Source organism: Sminthopsis crassicaudata, chromosome 4 (assembly GCF_048593235.1).
Source record: "Sminthopsis crassicaudata isolate SCR6 chromosome 4, ASM4859323v1, whole genome shotgun sequence".
In the NCBI taxonomy this organism is placed as follows: Eukaryota; Metazoa; Chordata; class Mammalia; order Dasyuromorphia; family Dasyuridae; genus Sminthopsis; species Sminthopsis crassicaudata.
Window position 1 is genome coordinate 106,855,500 of NC_133620.1, and position 21,228 is coordinate 106,876,727.

General features: G+C 34.7%; 1 protein-coding gene across 6 annotated transcripts in view; it reads right to left on the reverse strand.

Annotated features, from left to right (window-relative positions):
* KCNH1 (potassium voltage-gated channel subfamily H member 1) overlaps window positions 1–21,228 on the reverse strand; it is a 610,670-nt gene that overhangs the window by 561,708 nt on the left and 27,734 nt on the right. The window contains exon 2 of one of the 6 annotated variants that reach the window (XM_074309073.1): window positions 18,063–18,261. The exons of the other annotated variants lie outside the window; for them this stretch is intronic. The gene's annotated coding sequence lies outside the window, so the exon portion shown is untranslated. The remainder of the gene's footprint in view (window positions 1–18,062; window positions 18,262–21,228) is intronic. 6 annotated transcript variants of the gene reach the window in all.

The following is a 21,228-nucleotide window of genomic DNA, read 5'->3' on the forward strand; positions in this document are numbered from 1 at the left end:
AGTAAATCCTAAAAGCATAATGGAAGCAGGTATGAAATGTCTAGGTATACTCCAAATGTCTACAAGATGCCTCTATTACACATCCCCATGATTTTCTAAAAAGTAGGCTTCAAGCTTCTTCAAAATGGAGAATTCTATTTTTACATCTTCATTGGAGGGGGTTGCTGTTGGAGTGGTGAGCTCTAATGGGGACCAGGAATTCACTCTGAGGCATAAGCTTTCCACCTCAGAACAGTTCAATCAAGAAGCTGAAAGGGAAGTTAGAAGTAGCTGGTTACCCCTTTCCCTTTTTTATTTCAAAATTCTTCTAACCTTGTAGACCTTATCTTAGCCCCTATCTCTCTCCATTCTTTCTGGTGTTATCTCCCCTTTCCCCTGCATCTTATGGATTATTTCATAAGTTATTGTGTTAGAAAAAGTATATATTAGCAGAAGTAATGTTTTTAATAAAGAATCATATGCAGAAAACTGTGCTTTCAATTATTTCTAAAGAAAGATGATAATTTTTTAGCAGTTGCAAAAACCGAATCCCCTATTTCCCATAGGTTCAATGTATCCGCCTTCACGGTTTTTTTCTTTCACACTGTTTTCTAGGAATGGAAGCTTTTTAAGGGAAGAGGCCATTTCTCTTTTATCTTCATATCTGTAACATCTTTCACAATTACCAGCACTTTGGGATAAGGAATGGACTTGTGATTTTATTAGCATAGGGAACTTCTGGTAAGGAAACACCCTCTACCAATGCAAGTCAGCATCTTTTTTGAAACCTAGAGTTTTAGATCTAGATCTCTGAGAAGTTAAGTGAATTTCCATGTCACATAGGCATCATATGGCATTCTCTTGATTAGAGTGTTTGAGAAACATATTCCAAGCTTGATATAACTTAACATTGATAAGAGACTTGAAGTATATATAGAGCTTTGTTGAAACTCTTCCTAAAAACAGAATAGTTAGCAAAGTCATGCCCATGGAGGGATTTTTTGATTTGGGAAGTCACAGGAATAATGATTGGAGCCATGAGAATGTTAACTGAAAGGCCTCTTCCAGCAGCAATAACAGTATTGACTTAATTATGCTTGTTAAACAAGAACCGCTCATCTGGAAAAGCTCTGTTGATTTTACAATATGAGTCAAAAATATTCTATGGCAGGGGGCAGCTAAGTGGCACAGTGGATAGAGCACCAGCCTTGAATTCAGGAGGACCCAAGTTCAAATCTGGTCTCAGACACTTAACACTTCCTAGCTGTGTGACCCTGAGCAAGTCACTTTACCCCAGCCTCGGGGGGGGGGGGGGGGGGGGGGGGGAATAATCTATGGCAGTCAAGAAAGCTGTTGCAATTTTAGACTTCATTAAATGTACCTGGTGTTCAGGACCAGCAAAGTGATAGTGTTATTATATTCTTCTTTAATAATGTGTTCAGTTCAATTTTTAAGGAAGGACATTCATAAACCAGCAAGCATTTTAAAAAGGGTAACTAGAGTCATGAATTTCATATGAAGATCAATTAAAGGAACTGTGAATGTTAATTCTAAAGGAACAACTGTCTTCAAGTATCTAAAGAGATAACATGAAGAAAGGAAATTCACCATTTACTGGTGTCAAAGGACAGAAGTCCAATGAGTAGAAGTTAAGAGGGAAAGATTTAGGAATGATATAAGAGAAACTTCCTAAAAATTAAAGCAACCTAAAAGTAAGATAAGCTGCTCCAAGACATTAGAGACATGTCCTACACAGATATGGGCAAGAGATGGCTCAGCAGGAGCAAAGTCTATGTTGGAGGGTCAAGTTAGAGCAACTGTTAACCTTCTAGACTTCTTCCTCTACTATCTGCATATCAGATGTAGTTATTGATACCATTTGAATGAGTAAGAAATTATCAACTATAATCATAGTATTATAGATTCAGAGGTGGAGTAGACCTTAGATACTTTGAGTCCAATTCCCTGCCTCCTCCATTTTATATATAAATAAACTAAGGCATAAATATGGCATGCCCAATGTTAAAGCTAGTAAGTATCTTAGTGGGATTTGAATGCAGATCTTCCTGAGTCCATATACTCTATTCACTACTCTATTCACTAATTCATTATGCCTTCACTGATTATGAAAGCATAGGATTAATGGTTCTTACTATTTACCCTGCCTCTATACCCTATAAATTCCCTGGCCTTGCCATCTTCCCTGCCACAGGACCTTATGAAGCTTTTTCTTCTTCACCAAAACACTCTTATATATGTTATTTTACCTAATTACATGGTGAGCTTCTTGGGAGTAGGGTGTTTCTATGCTCAACATGGAACACAATACTTGGCATATAGTAAGTCCTTAATAAATTTTTTGTCTCCAGGATGTCTCAGGGTAGAGCCAAGATGGTGGAAAAAAGACACATCTTTTTCTGAGGTCTCCCCAATGTCTTCAAATTGACAGTAAACCAAACCTTGGAACTAGTTTTGGAGTGGCAGAGCCCATAAATATTTGTAGTGCAACAAATTTCTAACAGAAGATAGTTTGGAAGATCATTAAAGATCAGGCATGGAGAGAGGCAGGCTGAACACAGGAAGCCAAGCTCTGATACTTAAAAGCAGGCAGTATAGAGACCCAGGGTGCAGTGCAGGCGATATATCAGGAGAAATCTACAGAATGTTAGTTACTCTATCCTGGTTACAAGCCAGATCAGCAGATTACCTGTAAGACATACAACAAAAATACAAAAGGCAAATAGCAAGCCCCTGAACCCCAGAATATCATGGGACTTGGCCATGCCCACCCAGCACTAGAAGATAGTCAACACTGACCCAGCGCAAGGGGGGCAGCTAGGTGGCGCAGTGGACAGAGCACCATGCCTGAATTCAGGAGGACCTGAGTTCAAATCTGATCTCAGACACTTAATACTTCCTAGCTGTGTGACCCTGGGCAAGTCACTTAACCCCAGCCTCAAAAACAAAACAAAACAAAACAAAACAAAAAAAAAAAAAAAAAAAAAAACACTGACCCAGTGCAGCCCCTGTCTTTTGTAGGGGAAGCTTGGACAATCTCTCCTTTGTTCTAAAAGCAGATCTCAACCTTTAAAAAAAAAAACAAAAAAAAAAAAAACCTCTGACCATAGATAGTTTTTATGGAGAAAGAGAAAAACATATTTGAAATCCTCAGGACACTAATGCAGATTGTCTCTAAATGAAGCCCCAAAAGGTGATATAAATTGGTCCCCATCTCACAAGGCTCTCTTGGAAGAATTCAAAAAGGATCTTAAAAGGGAGTTAGAAGAAAAATGGAGAAAGAAAATGTGAATTTTGCAAGAGGGTTTGGGAAAAGAAACACAGAAATTATCTTAAGAAAACTCCTTACAAAATAGATTTAACAAAACGGAAAAAGAAAACAACTCCTTGAAAAACAGAATTTGTGAAATGGAAAAAGAAAACAATTCCTTGAAAAACAGAATCTGTGAAATAGGAAAAAATCCACAGAACAAAATAATTCATTTAAAAATTCAATTGGTCAAATACACAAGGAGCTAAAAAAGATAACTGAAGAAAATAATTCACTAAAACTTAGGATTGAACAAATGGAAACAAATGACTCAAGGAGACATCAAGAATCAGTCAAACAAAACCAAAAAAAAAAAAAAAAATGAAAAAAACAGAAGAAAATGTAAAACCCTTCATTGGACAAACAGCTGACCTGGAAAATAAATCTAGAAGAGATAATCTAAGGATTATTGGACTTCCTGAAAGCCATGATGACAAAAGAACCTATACATTATCTTCCAGGAAATCATTAAGGAAAACTGCTCTGATGTCCCAGAACCAGAAGATAAAAGTCATTGAAAGAATTCACTGATTACCTCCTGAAAAAGACCCCCCAAAATGAAAACTCCAAGGAATATCATAGCTAAATTCAGAATTACTGGACCAAGGAAAAAATACTTCAAGCAGCCAGAATGAAACAATTCAAATATCAAGGAGCCATAATCAGGATTACCCAGGATCTAGGAGCTTCCACTTTAAAGGATCGAAGGGCCTAGAATCTGATATTCCAAATGGCAAAGGAATTTGGATTGCAGCCAAGAATCAACTATTCAGCTAAATTAGCATTATCTTTCAGGGAAGAAGATGGACATTCAATGATACAGGTGAATTTCATTTATTTCTGATGAAAAGATCAGAGAAGAACAAAAAATTTGATCTCTAAATACAGAATTCAAAAGAAGCACAAAAAGGTAAAAAGGAAAGAACTTTTGAGAACTATATCTCTGTTATGGATATACTTAGAGAGTGCAGATATAACTTGATTTTACTGTGATAATATAAAAAAGAACTAGAGGTAGAAAGGGGATTGTACTGGAAAAAAGAGGAAAGTGGAGATAAAATGATAGAAATTACATTTCATGAAGAAGCAAAGAAAACTTATAATTGAGGGAAAGAAGGGAGGGGAATGACTACTGTGTGAATCATATTTTCATCAGATTTGGCTCAGAGAGAATATCAGACATATTTGGTTTCACAGAGAAATTTGTCTCACCTTATGGTGACATAAGGGATTCCTTATGTCTTCACCTTATGGGAAGTGGGAGGGGAAAGGGAAAAGGAAAGGGAGAGATTAATAGAAGGGAAAAAAGAAGTAGTAGGGGAAAGATATAAGAAAGAGGGAGGGGCTGTAAAAGGGGAAGGTTGTTTGAGAAAGGTGGTAGTCAGAAATAAAATACTGGGAAGGAGGAAAAGGGGGAAAGGAAAGAGAAAAGCATAACTTGGGGTAAATAAGATGGTGAGAAATTCAGTCACATTTTAATGTGAGTGGGATGAATTCTCCCATAAGTAGATAGCAGACTGGATTAAAAGCCAGAATCCTATAATACATTGTGACTTTAAATCTATGATTTTGTTCCACAGAAGGCAAAGGAGTTTAAGATTTCTAGATTTATTTTTGATGATGGCTAACCTAGCACTAAATTAACCTGTGAGGAAATCAGATTTCATATTATGAAATAAATAGGTCTAGCTTCTTTAAAATTGCATCTAAATTTAATTTTAGTAAATTAATTCATATTTTATATGCATTGTGAATTCTAAAGTAAAATCTTAACAAAAGTTTAACCACAGATGCCATTTGATCATTTAGTGAAGGCACTCTCTCCTATTAAAGGGCTTCATTTCAGCATATGGGCTGGATTTAGTGCTTAAGAATCTAGTCTTTTAGATGCAAACTCTTTTTCATTGTTTCTGAGGCTATGGACCCCCCCCCAACCTGGAGGCCCAGGAAAATCATTTGGAAGCATAACTTTGGCTCAAATCCAAGGTTTCCACAAAAGGAATTAGAAGGTACAAGGTAGATCTCCCACATAAAATAAACCTAAAACACAAAAGATTCACAAGTATGCATCAACAGACTTAAAACATGACACAGTAACCCATAAATCCTATTACATTCTCTCAGAAGTTTGGTATTTAAAAGATGAATCATTTTGCAGGATTCACTTTTACCTTAGCTCTATTTTTTTTTGGCAAGTACATAAGGTTAAAATTTTCTGATAAACCAGAGCACATTAAGATTGGACTTATTTTTCTGCTGGTTACCATTGTCTCCAAAAAGGATGTAGTTGGAGAAAACTCCTGCTAATAGTTAGCCCTGCCTGGGGAAGCTAAGAACTTCTGGACTCCTAGGATAGTCATTCTCAAAAATGTGGCACAGTGGACGGAGTGCTGGGCTTAGTGTCAGGAAAACTTGACTTGAAATCCTGAATCAAATACTTATTCCCTATATAACCTTGGGCAAGTCACTTTTCTTATCTCAGTTTCCTCATCTGCAAGATAATAATAGCACTTTTTCCCCAGGATTGTTCTGAGGATCAAATGAGATAAGATACATCAAGTATTTTGTAAAACCTAAAACACTGTATAAATTCTAGCTGCTATTTTTGTTTTTGTTATCATTATTATCATCAAGATTATTTTTTGATCATCTGTACTCAGAGAAAGAAACAAAAAGGAGAAGAAAAAGCAAGGGACCTGAGGTCTAGTATCAAGTTTGCCTAGAAATGCTTAGTTGACTTGAGTGAGCATCTATCATAGTTGCCAGAATAGGGCAAGAAACCATTTCCCCTCCATGTGTGGTTCAAGAGAAACACTTATGGTGTCCCCACATGCTCAACGGTCAGGAATAAAAAGAAAAAAGTTGTTGTTTTTCTCTTCAGTATCTATTGAGCAGGCAACCATTTTTGGTTTCCTGACCAACTATTTTGAACACAGTCTCCTCCTCTTGCTGACATCACAGGAACCACTCGGGATAGTTTTGTATTAACCCCAAGTCCTTCAATATTAAACTCAGTTGTCCCCAGAAATTCCCAAGAAGAATTGAACTATCTTCAGCAATGTTCCATGAAGTTCAAAGGAAAATTTTAAAGCAAAATATCTTTCTAATTTATAATTAATCCTTTTCAGATTTGAATGTTTAAATATCATTCTTAAAATATGGTACAACTACATTGTAGTTTTTTGAATTCATATATTTTAGTTTTGAAAGAGATTGGATATTTCAAAAACTTGAACATTTTAAATTATATAATCCATATTTCAATGCTTAGCATTCTAAGGCTAATTGACTAAGAACTTAAAACTTTCTTAATTACTTACGAGCAATTTAAATAATTTTAAAATATAACTATAAATATTAATTAAGTATCCACTATGTCCAGAGTGCTATGATAAACCCTAAGCTATCTCAGCTACAATTTTTAGACGAAACAAGCTCTCAGTGGTACTCTAAGTTTGTGTAATACATTTGTATATACAAATGATTATGCAAATCATTTACTACAAAATAATACATTCTAAGTCATAATTTCTCTAAGTCTGACTTTCCTCATCTTTAAAATGAAAGGGTTGGCTTTGATACCCACTTCTCAAACTTTAAATTTATAATCTAATGCGTGTGAGAATTACTACACAAAGTTCTTTGTGAATTTTAAGGTAGGAATGAAGACAGTGTTGAGAGGATGCAAGACCATCATCAATTAAGGATGGTTTCATGGAGAAAGTGACATTCATGATAGGCTTATAGGAACACGTTAAATAAAAATAGGAACTTGATAGGCAAAAGTGGGGGAGGCATTGTAGCATACAGAACAACATAAACAAAGAAAGCAGGCAGGAAATGTCAGGATATATACTGGAGAGAGTGAGTAGTTCAACTAATCTTCAGTTAACTGAGCTCTGCCTCTTCTCCCACTTGCTATACTATGAAATGTTCAGTTATATAAAGTGAGGTAAAGCAGAAAAACTCAGTCTCAGGATTAAATGGGACTTCAAAAATTACCAAGTTAAACTGGTTTATGACTTAAAATTCTCTGTACAAAATTTTTCTTTTTTTAATTCCTCTTTTGTATATGTGAGAGGTAATTGGGATTAAGTGACTTGGCCAGGGTCACACAGCTAGTAAATTAAGTGTCTGAGGTCAGATTTGAATTCAGATGTTTCTGACTTCAGGATTAGTATTTTATCCACTGTGCCATCCAGCTGCACCCCCTACAAAATTTTCAACAGGCAGTAATACATAATATTGAAATCAACATAAAAAAGAAAGAGTAGACAAGTAGAGGTAAAGTTGCACATTGGGAGAAAATAAAAGCCAAAAGATGTGGCCTTATACTTTCATACTTTAAAATATAACAAAGAAGTCCTCATATAAACTATCTAATACTGGGGGAAATAGAAAAATATAACAGTAGAACAGAAAAGCAATTTCAGATATCTAACTAAATACATACTAAAATACATAGTATCTGATAAACCTATAGAAAATAAAAACAGAGAAATAGATTGTATATAACAAATCTTACACAAAATTGAGAGTTTTTCTTTTCAAAAGTATAACTCTCTGCAGTATAGCTTCTGGGCTTACCATTGACTGAAATCGCTGTATCTAAAGATTGCTATTGTTCTTCATTCAGTCCAACTCTTCATGACCCTGTTGATCATTGTATGCCAATATTTTCCACGGGGTTTTCCTAACAAAAGATACTGGACTGAATTGTCATTTCCTTCTCCAGGGGTTTAAGGCAACCATAGTTTAAGTCATTTGCTCAGGATTATACAACTTGTGTCTGAGGCCATATTCAAACTTGGTTCTTCCTAACTCTAGGTCAAGCACTCTTTCCACTAAACTCTATCTACCCGAAGCCATAAAATGCTGTGTAATGAGATCTCACACTCTAGAAACATGCTGTATGAACTCAAGCTGATGCAATCTCCAAGTGGACTTTGGAAAATGCACAGGTATTACATGATTATTTCTATCAAGAACATGTTAAAGAAATGGTCTTTTGAATAGCTGGTTAACCAGAATTGGGAGTACAAATAAAAGACTCCTGTGAAGGGTAGTTTGACTTTTTTTCCCCTTCCTTGGTGTTTACTGAGTAGGATGAGATACAGTAGAGTCTCTGGTTCCCTCTCATTTAGAATAGATTTGAAGCCTTGTGCCCCTGACCCCATAGATGCTGAAAAAATGTAGAACCATTGCCAGAGGTCTTCTCTGCCTGATCTTAAGTCTTGAGTACTAGGCCTTGTTTCTTTTCTTCCTGTTGAGCATATTCTTTCCTGCCAGAGGTAAAGTATGGCCTAAAACCACATGATCTCCAAAAATTTGGGAGAACCACCAAAGGTACAGAAGCAGAATCTGCATAACAATTTGCTCAGAACAGAGCACAAGTAGCCAGCATAGCTCCAATGATGGGATCCAGCTCAACAGCAGATTGACCCTTCAACCAAGATGCTTTGTCCTACCAACAAGTGGGCAACTTTGCCAAAAAAAACTAGCAGCTTTATGAATGGAACTTGATGGAATGAATGTCTATAACAACTGCTTTTTTCTTTTCAGAGACCAAGGTTCCATAAGGGAAAGTGCACCTTTGCATGTCAGAGGGAAAAAAAAAGTTTATACTTTTGTTGTTGTTTTTAGCTTCTTAGTAAATGCTAATTGATATTAATTAGTTAGATGATATTGGGACATTTGATGTATGAGTAAATATACTTGACTGGGGATTAAATCTGTAATATTAGAGAAGGTACCCAACAATTTCTTAGGGAAAACCCTAGACCTCTAAAAGAAAAGTCTTTTTCTGGAGACTCAACTTGCTTAGGAAAGTGAGAATTGGGTTAAGGACATCTAGAGCTTATAAGGACTAAAAGTGGAAAAAGGAGAAGAAGAAAAAGAGAAGAAGAAGAAGAAGAAGAAGAAGAAGAAGAAGAAGAAGAAGAAGAAGAAGAAGAAGAAGAAGAAGAAGAAGAAGAAGAAGAAGAAGAAGAAGAAGAAGAAGAAGAAGAAGAAGAAGAAGAAGAAGAAGAAGAAGAAGAAGAAGAAGAAGAAGAAGAAGAAGAAGAAGAAGAAGAAGAAGAAGAAGAAGAAGAAGAAGAAGAAGAAGAAGAAGAAGAAGAAGAAGAAGAAGAAGAAGAAGAAGAAGAAGAAGAAAAGAGTGAATGCTAATTATGAGTAGTAGAAAAGTGAAAAAATAATGAATTGGAATGAATGGACAAAAGATCCTAATAGAGGAAAGGAGAATGACTGAAAAATTGTATATATTCTATCCTGAAACACATTTACTTAAATGTGATTGAGAAGACAAATTTAGTTATATTGATGTTTAACAATTCATTTAACTTTCAGAAAAGTTATCAGAATGCATTTAAATTAATCGCATTGAAACAATATGAAAAACAACTCAATATCATTATTGAGTAGAGAAATGCAAATTAAAACAACTCTTAGGTACCACTTCATACCTATCAGATATACTAAAATGACAGAAAAAGATGATAAATGTTGGGGGCAGAGCCAAGTTGGCGGAGAGGAAACACATCTTTATCTGAGCTCTCCCTAATATCCCTCAGATCAACACCAAATCAAGCCTCTGAACTGGTTTTGGAGTGACAGAACCCACAAGTATTTGAAGTGTAACAAATTTCCAGCAAAAGATAATTTGGAAGATTTTCATAAAAGGTCTGTTTCAATCAGGCACAGCGGGAGGGTCTGAGTGCAAGCACAGTCTAGAAACCCAAGGGGGGGGGGTGACATCTAGCACATCCCAGGGAATATAACTGGAGGAATCTACAGCAGTGTTGGCTACTCTATCCTAATTGCAAGCCAGTAAATCAGCAGACTAGCTATAATACATCCAATACAAATACAAAAGGCAAATAGTGAGCCCCTGAATCTCAGAATATCACAGGACCTGGCCATGACCACTCAGAACCAGAAGTTAGTCAACATTGACTCAGTGTAGCCGCTGTAGTCTGTAGAGGAAACTTGGACAATCTCCCCTTTGCCCTAAAAATAGACCTCAACCTTTAAAAAAAATGAGCAAAAAAGCAAAAAGAACTCTGAGCATAGATAGTTGTTATGAAGAAAGAAAAGATTTCAAACCGTGAGGAAACTAAAAGCAGATCATCTCCAGATGAAGCCCCAAAGGGTGATATGAATTGGTCCCCATCTCACAAGGCTCTCTTAGAAGAATTCAAAAAGGATTTTAAAAGGAGTTAGAAGAAAAATGGAGAAAGGAAATGAGAACTTTGCAAGAGGGTTTAGAAAAGGAAACACAGAAATTATTTTAAGAAAACTGCCTAAAAATAGATTTAGTGAAATGGAAAAAGCAAATAACTCACTAAAAATAGACTTGATAACATGGAAAAAGCATATGACTCCTTACAAAATAGATTTGACAAAATGGAAAAAGATGATAAATGTTGGAAAGGATGTGGGAAAATTGGAACATGAATGCATCGTTGGTGGAGTTGCAAACTGATCTAACTGTAAAACTATTGAACTAACAATACCACTATTAGGTCTTCATCCTAAAAAGATTATAAAATATAGAAAAGGACCCATATTTACAAAAATGTTCATAGCAGCTCTTTTTGTGGTGGCAAAAATCAGAAATTAAGAGGTTGCCCATCAATTGAGGAATGGCTGAATAAATTCTGGTATATGAATGTAACAGAATATTATTGTTCTATAAGAAATGATGAAAAGGTGTATTCCAGAAAAACCTGGAAAGACTTAATATGAATTGATGCTAAGTAAAATGAGCAGAACCAGGAAAACATTTACACCATAACAGCAATATTATGTGATGATCACCTTTGACAGACACAACCCTTAGCAGCAATACAATGATCTAAGACAACACCAAAAGACACATAATGGAAAATGCTACCCACAGAAAGAACTATGGGGTTGAAATGTAGATTGAAGCACACTACTTTCATTTTTTGTTGTTTTTCCCTTTTTTATTTTTCTTTCACAACATGACTAATGTAGAAATAGATTTAATATGATTGTACATGCGCAACCTACATCATATTAGTTGACACTTTGGGGAGGGAAGAAGGGAAAGAAGAATAACATTTTGGGCCTCAAAAATCTTATAATAAAGGAATGCTGAAAATTATCTTTACATTTAATTGAAAAAAATCCATTAAGTGAGGAGTAGAGAAATAATTTAAAAAAAACCAAAAACTAAGAAACAAAGAATTATCCAAAATCACAATTCCCAAGAGACATCACAAGCCAGAATGGAGATAATATATTAAAGATTTTAAAATAAATAAACTAAAAATTAGAAATCCAAACAAGTTATATCTCCTATAAAACAGAAACCACAAAAGGATATAAACTTACTTTGATGCTGCCATTGCTGAACATAAGTATTTTTAGAACTGCAATTCCAGCATTATTTTCTGAATCTGTGCCATGTTCTTTGAAAGCTCCTTAATGTGGCAACAAATCTGTCTTTTGTGATTGAATTTAATTGAAATAGTCAAGTCTAGTAAATAAAGTCAAATAGAGAGCTAAATAGTATAATAGATAGAACACAGGCCCTGGATTTGCTCAAATTCAATCTCAGATACTGACTAGCTGTGTAAACTAAGGCACATTACTTTACTTGCTTCAGCTTTCCCATCTGTAAAATGGGGATAATAATTACCTGTCTCCAAAAATGTGATAATATTTGCAAAAAAAAATTTGAAATCTGAAAGCACTATACAGAAATGATATCAAAAGAACACTATTTTAGATAAAAATGAAATGTGACTGACTTTAAACTAATAAAACCCAGTTTTCTTTTTTTTTTTTTTGATGGGATATATAAACAGTTCCAATTCATTAAGCATTTAATATGTGCAAGATAAAAATTCTTCATATCTTAATAGTAGCTTTCAATTAAATATACAGTTTCATCTGGACATATACTTTTACGGAAGAATCATAAAATGTTGGCAATGAGATGATATAGTGGAGAGAATCCTGAACTCAGAATCAGGCAGAGCTAGGATCACATCTCACAATTTGAAATCTGTGTGGCAAGTCCACAAAATCTTCTGAACTTCATTTCCCTCACTTTTAAAATGAGGGGAGAAAAGAGAGGAAGAGAAAGAAGGCACTGTGCTAAGCTCTTTATAAATACTATTTCATTTCATCCTCACAATAACTCTGGGAGGTAAGTGCTATTATTATCCCTATTTTACAGATGAGGAAACTGTGGCAAACAGGGGTAAATGACTTGTCCAGTGTCTAGTAAGTGTTTAAATCCAGATTTTAATTTAGGTCTTCCTAACTCCAGATCCAAAACTCTATCCAATCCAAAAGCACCTAACTGCCTTCAGGGTGCTATAGAGAATGCAAGCATGAACAAACCAAATTTTTGCCCTTAAGGAACTTAATTATTAAAAAAAAAAAAACATATAAATAAGCATGATTAATAAATGCCATAAAAATGGCATGCTCTATTTGAATGTGCCTCATGAATCCAGAGTATGTGTACTAAGAGGAGGAGGGAGAAGCCTCTGTGTGAACTACCCAATGCTAAGAAGGAAAATGACCTTAGACTCAGCAGAACATGAAGGAAGCCCAGATAGATTGATGCTAGACTTCAAATTTCCACTGATCTGGAAATAATGAGAGAGGAAAGCTACATGACTTTTTGGCCCAGCAGATGGAGAGAAAGGTTAAAGAGCTTCTCTGGTGATCATTGGCAAAATTGCTATAATCAACATATTTTTAGACAAATATTCAGGAGGTCTCATATGAATTCCAAACAATAATTAGTAAAGATTTATGGCTATTATGGTATAGTCAATTATAAGCTAAAATATTAAATATTATTATAGAATGATAGCATCAAAAGAGTGGTTATAAAAATGAAGTAAAAGTAAGATACGTCTTATTCCTTCTCTGTGAGAGATAGTCAAGAAGTGGAAAAGGGAACAATAAACATAATTCTCTACACAATCAAGAAAATTCATGTGTCAATAAATAGGGGCAGATATGAGGAAAGAAACTTAAGCTTCTATTGGCCATACACACATGAGAGGAGGAAGGACTAGGGAGGGCCACAGCAACTCAGTCAGACTTCACTGATTTCAGTCGCCTCCTTAATTTGCCTCCCCACTTCACCCTCAGAGAACCCTGTGTTCTTAGAGGGTGATCTCTACTGATCGATTTTTAGGAGAGAGATAACTGCTGTCATCGTTACAAACACTGGAAAACCTTGGCTTTGAAGAAATTATGGTCATAATGCAACCAAGACCTTAGGAACACATCTATTTTTATACAAGTGATAGGGTAAATAGTAAACAGATTCTTTCAACCATTCCTATTTTCCCCCTTCACCCTTCTGGCTTCTTGGTTCAGTATCTAAATGGATGTATCAAAGTGAACTACTTCTCTCCTCTGGAAATTCTATCAAAGGATCTATCTTTACTGCCAAAGCAACAACAACCATCTAGTCAGACACAAAACTCCAGCAAATATCTGTATTAGAACTTCCTTCTCTGGAGATGCTCCTTATCCCCACCATATCACAATGCAACTTCCTCTTCCTAACTTGATTTCTGATAATAATTACATTCAGAGTAGCAAAGTCTTGTAGTTAATATTATTTCTAAAGACAAAGTAAACATTTAAAACAGAACAAAATAAAACAAAAAGTAAACAGCCTTTCCCAATGACCCAAGGAAGAGATTTGGGCTTAAGAAAGGAAATACAAAAGAGAATTTAAGGGGAGTGGGAAGGATATGGTCAATTTCAGCAGCACAGCATCTGTTTTGACATTTCTTAGAATGGAAGCCCACACATGCAATCTCACTCCTCATGAAAGACTTACTCCTCTTGGAAGTTAACTCTCTGTACTTCTATCCTCCTAGATGCACATAACTTCTCAAGCCTCCCATTCTTCAATGAAGTGCAGCTTCTATGGTTTATCAAGCATTGGTTTTCCTCTTCAAATCTCACTTTTAACTGGACACAGCGAAATGACTTTTGAAGGTCACTCAAGACCATGGTCAATCAGCTTGTCTTTGTTTTCTTTTTAATTCAATATTCAAGGGACTTGTTTTTGTTACTGCATAAAAGTAGGGATTCTTAAGACTGATGTCTGTGAAGTTGTATGGAGAAAAAAATTACATCTTTATTTCAATGTATTTGATTTCCTTCATAATCCTATGTGTTATATTTTATGCATTTAAAAATATTCAGAGAAGATTCTCTATGCTTAACCAGGCTGCCAAAAGTATCTTTAACACCCACAAAAGGCTTTAAAACCCTTTAATCCTGTGTTGAATTGAACACTATTCTCAGCCTCATGGCTGAGAATTTAGTTCTAATTCTAATTTCAGTGTTAACTTTGCTCTATTCACAACAGATACTCAATATATGTTTATTAAATCAATAACATTTATTAAGCATCTACTATATGTCAGGCATTGTGTTAAGTGCTAGGGATAAAAAAAAAAAGTCTCAACTGGAGATGTTTATTCTTGCTTCCAAGAGAGTCACATCTAGACCAATATGGGCACATATGACTCAAAACAAAACAGCACTCAAACCCGCCAAACCTCACACTAGAAATGTGATGTCTTGTTTAAGGGACAAGGAGACCAGTATTGAAGAAAACTGGAGACATAAGAAAAGGCTATAAGGGGCATTAAAAATAAAACTGAGGACTTTATATTTAATCCTGGAAGCTATAGAAACCCAATGAAGTTTAATGAATAGAGTCCAAAGTGTGTGAAACACTGTCAGATTTATGTTTTAGGAACATCAACATGATGATGATTGTTGGAGGGGATGTGGGAAAACTGGGACACTGATACATTGTTGGTGAAACTGTGAATAGATCCTACCATTCTGGGAGAACAATTTGGAACTATGCTCAAAAAGTTACCAAACTGTGCATACCCTTTGACCTAGCAGTATTTCTACTGGGCTTATATCCCAAAGAGATCTTAAAGGAGAGAAAGGGACCCACCTGTGCAAAAATGTTTGTGGCAACCCTTTTGTAGTGGTGAGAAACTGGAAACTGAGTGAATGTTCATCAATTGGGGAATGGCTGAATAAATTATGGTATATGAATGTTATGGAATATTATTGTTCTGTAAGAAATGCTCAGGAGGATAATTTCAAAGAGGCCTGGAGAGACTTATATGAACTGATGCTGAGTGAAATGAGCAGAACCAGAAGATAATTGTACATGGCAAAAAACTATATTATACAACGATCAATTTTGATGAACATGACTCTTTCCAACAATGAGATGATTGAGACCAGTTCCAATGATCTTGTGATGAAGAAAGCCATCTACACCCAGAGAGAGAACTGTGGGAACTGAGTGTGGACCACAACATAACGTTCTCACTCTTTTTGTTGTTATTTGCTTGCATTTTGTTTTCTTACTTATTTACTTTCTTTTTTTATCTGATTTTTCTTGTGCAGCAAGAGAATTGCATTAATATATTTACACATATTGGATTTAACATATTTTAATATGCCATCTAGGGGAGGGAATGGGGGGAAAGAGAAGAAAATCTGAAACATAAGGCTATGCAAGGGTCTGTATTGTCAAATTATCCATGCATATGTTTTGAAAATAAAAAGCTTTAAAAAAAAAAAAAAGAACATCAATTTGAGAGCAGATAGAGAGAATCCAGGCAATAGGCTACTGCAATAATCTAGGTGTGAGATGATAAGGGCTTGCACTAGGATGTTGGAAATAGAGAGGAAAGAATGGAAGTGCATAAGAGAGATATTTGAAATACAGAAATGTTAGGACCTGGCAAATGATTGAATGTGAGGGAGGATAGCATGGGAATTCCTTCAATAATTTACTGCATACATTTAGGAAAATAAAATTTTGATATTTCTATGCCTTAAAATGTTTGTCTTTAAAACTGAAATACATGTTTTTCTTTTGAAAATTTTGTGGATCTTTCCAGAAATCAACTTCATAAATATGAAGTACAATACTAAAAGTACAGATTGTTTCTTTTTAAAGGTTAACTAAGCCAGTGAACTCTTTGAAGACTTTAAAAGAAGAGATCTTCTATGCACCTAGAATAAATAAGGGTCATGATAAGTAAGCTTCATGTGGAGAGGTAATTTTCACAAACTTATCACTGGTAAAGAGACAATTGACAAAGTGGCTAGAAAGGCATACTTTGAGATCTGGATCCAAGTGCTACTTCTGATAAATACTAGCTAAAAAATCCAAAATGAGATTGAATGATGTACTCTTCTGAAGAATCATATATTAGATTATAAAACTTCTAGAATGAGGTTAAATATGCAGATTGAAGACTTGAAATTTCAATGTAAGTAAACTCAAACAGGTTGGAAGAATCCTTCATAGATAAATGCATAAAGGTTCTTTGAAAAAAACTTTTTGTCTATTGAAATGCAATTAAGTATTTTTATGGGATTGGTTAGAGAGGGACAACTAAAATATGTTTTCTTGCAAGTAAAATTGTCCATTTTGAGAGACACCAAATAGTCTGTTAGGTAAAAGTAATTAACCTCAGGTGGTTGCATTTTACAAAGGTAACATAATGTTTTACTGATCTTTAGTCTAATGCAGGATTAGGCCTTTTTATATATTAAGGGATTTGAAATTTGATCATTTAGAGCTTTGTTATCTGAAATTTTACTATTGTCATGAAACATATTTTTTGAAGTCCATTCCATTTTTATACACATAATATATAGGGTTGTTGTAATAATAATAATAATAATAATAATAATACTTTAGGGTTATATATAGGTGCACTTCATTATTATCAGTGGTTGTCTTAGCATTTACCCCATAAGAGTGTTAGATTTTTGTATTTTTTGGAGCACTAAGTTTTTCACCTTCTATTTGAGTTCATTCCACTGTAGAATGAAACAGCTATATGGTCTAGCAGAAAGAACTCTAGAGTTGGTTGTCAGGAAGACCTAAGTTCAAGTCTTGACTCAGCCTTTGTCAAATTGAAGGATGAACAATAATATGATCCTAAGAAAATCATGTAAGCTCTCAGTGCCTGTGCCAAAATCTCTAAGACCTAGAGTGGCCTAGCAGTCGCCAATCTGCTTTAGTAGGTTTTTCTCAATATGGATTCCCTATACCAACAAACTCACAGGAACAGATAAAAAATATAAATCACTGGCAAAGAAACATTTAATTGACAATACCAAAAACAGTTGTCCCCCATGTCTTTAATGCACTTCCTCTTTCTTCATTTATGCCTTTCAGAACCTTTATTTTTCTTCAGGCAGTAGCCATATCCTCTGTGATTATGAGTTTCCCAATTATTTGAGAGCTTTTTAAAAAAAATTATTTTACATGCATTTACAAACTATTCCTCTTCCATCTCTCCCTCTCATTAAAACCAAAAGGCAAAAACTCTCATAATAAACATTTTAGTTTAGCAAATTAAATTCCTGCAATTTGGTCATGCCCCAAAATATATGTCTCTTTCTGTATCTTTAAGTTCATAATTCCTTTGGCAGGAAGTGAATGACATGTTCCAGATTGTATTTTCTGAAGGATTCATGCTTTGTCATTGAATTGATCAGAGTTCTAAAGTCACTCAAAACTATTTTTCTTTATAATTGTGTTGTCATCTATAAACTTTTTCTGGTTCTGTTCTACTTGCTCTGCATCAATTCATAAAAGACTTTCAAATTTCCTCTGAAGCTACATTTTTCCATTTCTAATAGCATAATATTCTGCCACATACCTTTAAAATAATGTTAAGCCACTCACCAACAGAATACCCCCTTAGTTTCCACTTGGGAGACAACATGAAAAGAGATGCTATAAATATTGTTTGTATGCATAAGCCTTTTCTTCTTTTATTTCTCTGGTTTGGAGGTTGTTCCAAATTGCTTGCTAGAATGACTGAATCATTTGTTGCTTCACAAACTTCTATTTATTATTTTCTTCTTTTGTCATCTTTGTCAGTCTGTTGGATATGAGAAAGAACCTCAAAGTTACTTTAATTTGAAATTCTTTAATTATTGATTTGGAGCATTTTTTTCAAATGGTTGTTGATAACCTAGATTTCTTCCTTTGAAGACTACCTGTTCATATCTTTTGACCATTTATCTACTGGAAAATACTTCTTAGTTTTATCCATTTGAATCTTGATATATAGTGATATGCGATTTAAATTTAATTTCTGTGAGACTGCTGTCCAATTTTCCCTGCAATTTTTGTCAGATAGTGAATTCTTTCCCCAGTAACTAGCCTCTTTAGGTTTACTGAAAACTATACTACTATATTTGTTTCCTTCTGCATGTCATATACCTAATCTGTTCTACTTATCTATTGCTTTTTCTATTGTTTTGCACCTAATCTCATTAACTTTTCTGTTTTTAGGTATCTTTTAATGACTGAATCATGCTTTCTTCAAAATTTTTGAGTGCTTTGATTTCTCTTGTCCCTGTCATTCTCTATCTTGTAGTTATTTGTTTATGTACATTTTGTGCTCACATTACAGAGGATGTAATAAAATCCAAACTCCTTAAAGCCAGGGTCTATATCTTTTGTCATTGTATTTTTTATCATCTTACACATCTACATGTACATAGTAGGCACTCAAATATATTTTTTGACTTTATAATACATACTTGCCATCTTTTTTTGATACTCTGCAATATACCATGTACCTTGTTCGGGGCAATCTCATAACCACATTTATTTTTTGAAACTCAGAAGCAATTAGTGAACTTTTTTAAAAAGTTCCCATTAGAAACTTTTAAAAGCATGATTCATACCTCTGAAATAAACTTCAAATATCCAGTTCTAGGATTTAAAAAAATCCGATTCCAGAAAACTAAAATAATTTTCAAATTAATACTAATTTTTGCTCTGCTTATTATATTTAGCATCACCAACTGTAGTACCACCTCTATACAAGAAAAACAAAGGAGTAAAGAATGTCTGTCGTATAGACAATAATATGCAGCTAGATCTGTAACTAAGGGTTAAATACTTTCTATCAGTTCTATGCCTCATTGTTACCCTATTTACAAAGCTTAAAATCCAAGGAGAACAGAAGGAGTGAAAGAGGATGAAAAGGGATGTGACATACTCCTAAGAGACCAAAGACCTGAACTCAAATTCAGAGAGGAAAGGGCAGAATGTCAGCAGCAGATTCTCCTTAGTAGGATTTGAAATGGAATTCATTCTTCTGTTCTATGACTTATGAGCTAGCAATGAAGAAAATCAATCAGAGGTCCCTGCCAGTGACAGGACATTGAATAAAAAAGCACTGCCTTTAGGAGTTTCTATATCTGAGTTTATGCCCCGTGAAGTAAAGAGGTGCTGAAACCTGGAATGGGTTCATGAGTCCTTCATCTAATACTTGACATTTCTGTATGCTGTGAGCTAAATATAAATTGACAGCTGTGCTATATTTCCCACTTTTACTTATTCAAGAGAAGAATGGCTGTTGGGATGCTCAATAAAATGAAAGGTGGGTTGTTGTTTTTGTTTTTTGTTTGTTTGGTTTTTTGTTTTTTGTTTTTGCTTTTTTCTGGCAACTCCTGAGTTCAGCATATAAACTCTAAATACTGCTTAAGAGAAATCTGAGGGTAGCGGAGCTATGAGATGTTCTGTTTTGTATCATTTATTCCAATTATCAATTCTATGTTAAAAGTAAAATACTGTATTACAGTATCCAGAGATTTGTTCATATGGGGGCCAATTCCCTTATGTCAAGGTCATAAAATAAGATCTCGGAGAAATATAGCAGATACAAGGAAAAAGTAGGATTCTGGTGCCAGGGGTGGGGAGGCATTCTGATTAAATAAATCTATAGTAACCATATAATTCATACTAACAAAGGAGAGCAGTAACACAATGAGAGATGGATCTGAGAAATAGATCACCTATCATGTCCCTTAGTACCTATATTTTGGATAGACACTGCAAAAGAACAATGATCTGGGCCCAGAATTAGAAAAAGAGAACAGGCTCTTCTACATGTACGAAATTGTGCAATAATTCTGACGATTCCAAGCAGCTCCCTCAAAGAAAAACGTGTGTTTTACACTGATTTTCTTCCAGTAATGATATATGGCTGTAAAAAAATGAAATGCCATAAATGCCTAAGAATAAAATATCAGGTAATCCAAATGTCAACTGAGAGATTTCTGGTAGGCATAAGTAGATTGCTAAATGTTACTAATTACTTATATTCAAAAGATTCTTTAAGATGATTATGATTACATGAGGTAGGCTTGTCATATAGTGAAAATTAGGGATAGCAACAAATGGACAGCCTGAATGCTGTACTGTTAACAATGTAATGTTAGAAGATCTAGATCTAGACCTGATCTCCTATAGAGGATTTATGGGAGGATATGGACAAGAATCTGAAAGTATTTTAATATATGAATGAGGCTGGAGGAAATGTGCCAACATTGGTGAGATCACTGCTCTACTGAAACACTGAAAAAGTATCCTACATACTTGGTCCACAACTTGAGTTTTGCTACTAGAATGGCACTGGATTTGAAGGCGAAAGATCTTGTGTTTTAGGATCATTCCAGATTAACATCTCATCAAAGCACTTAAAGTTATCATGATAAACAGTGCTTTGGAATAGGAAAAAGAAAGGAAGAGCCTAGTCATGTTTCAAAATAACAGTTTTATTGCAAAGATACTTTCTTACTTCTAATAATCTTAAATTGAATGGATGACAAAGGTTTACTAACATTTGAAATTGACCAACAAATGTTACTATCCTTAAATTTTGTGAATATTTTATAATACTCTCCTAGCCTCAACTTTAAAAAAAAAAGTCCATCATATATCAACTTTTTAGTCACTGGAAAAATATCTCTCATTTACACAACTTAAAAGCTAAAATAATGCTTATAAACTTCCTAAAACCTATGTGACTAAACATACTTTGCCTGGCTTT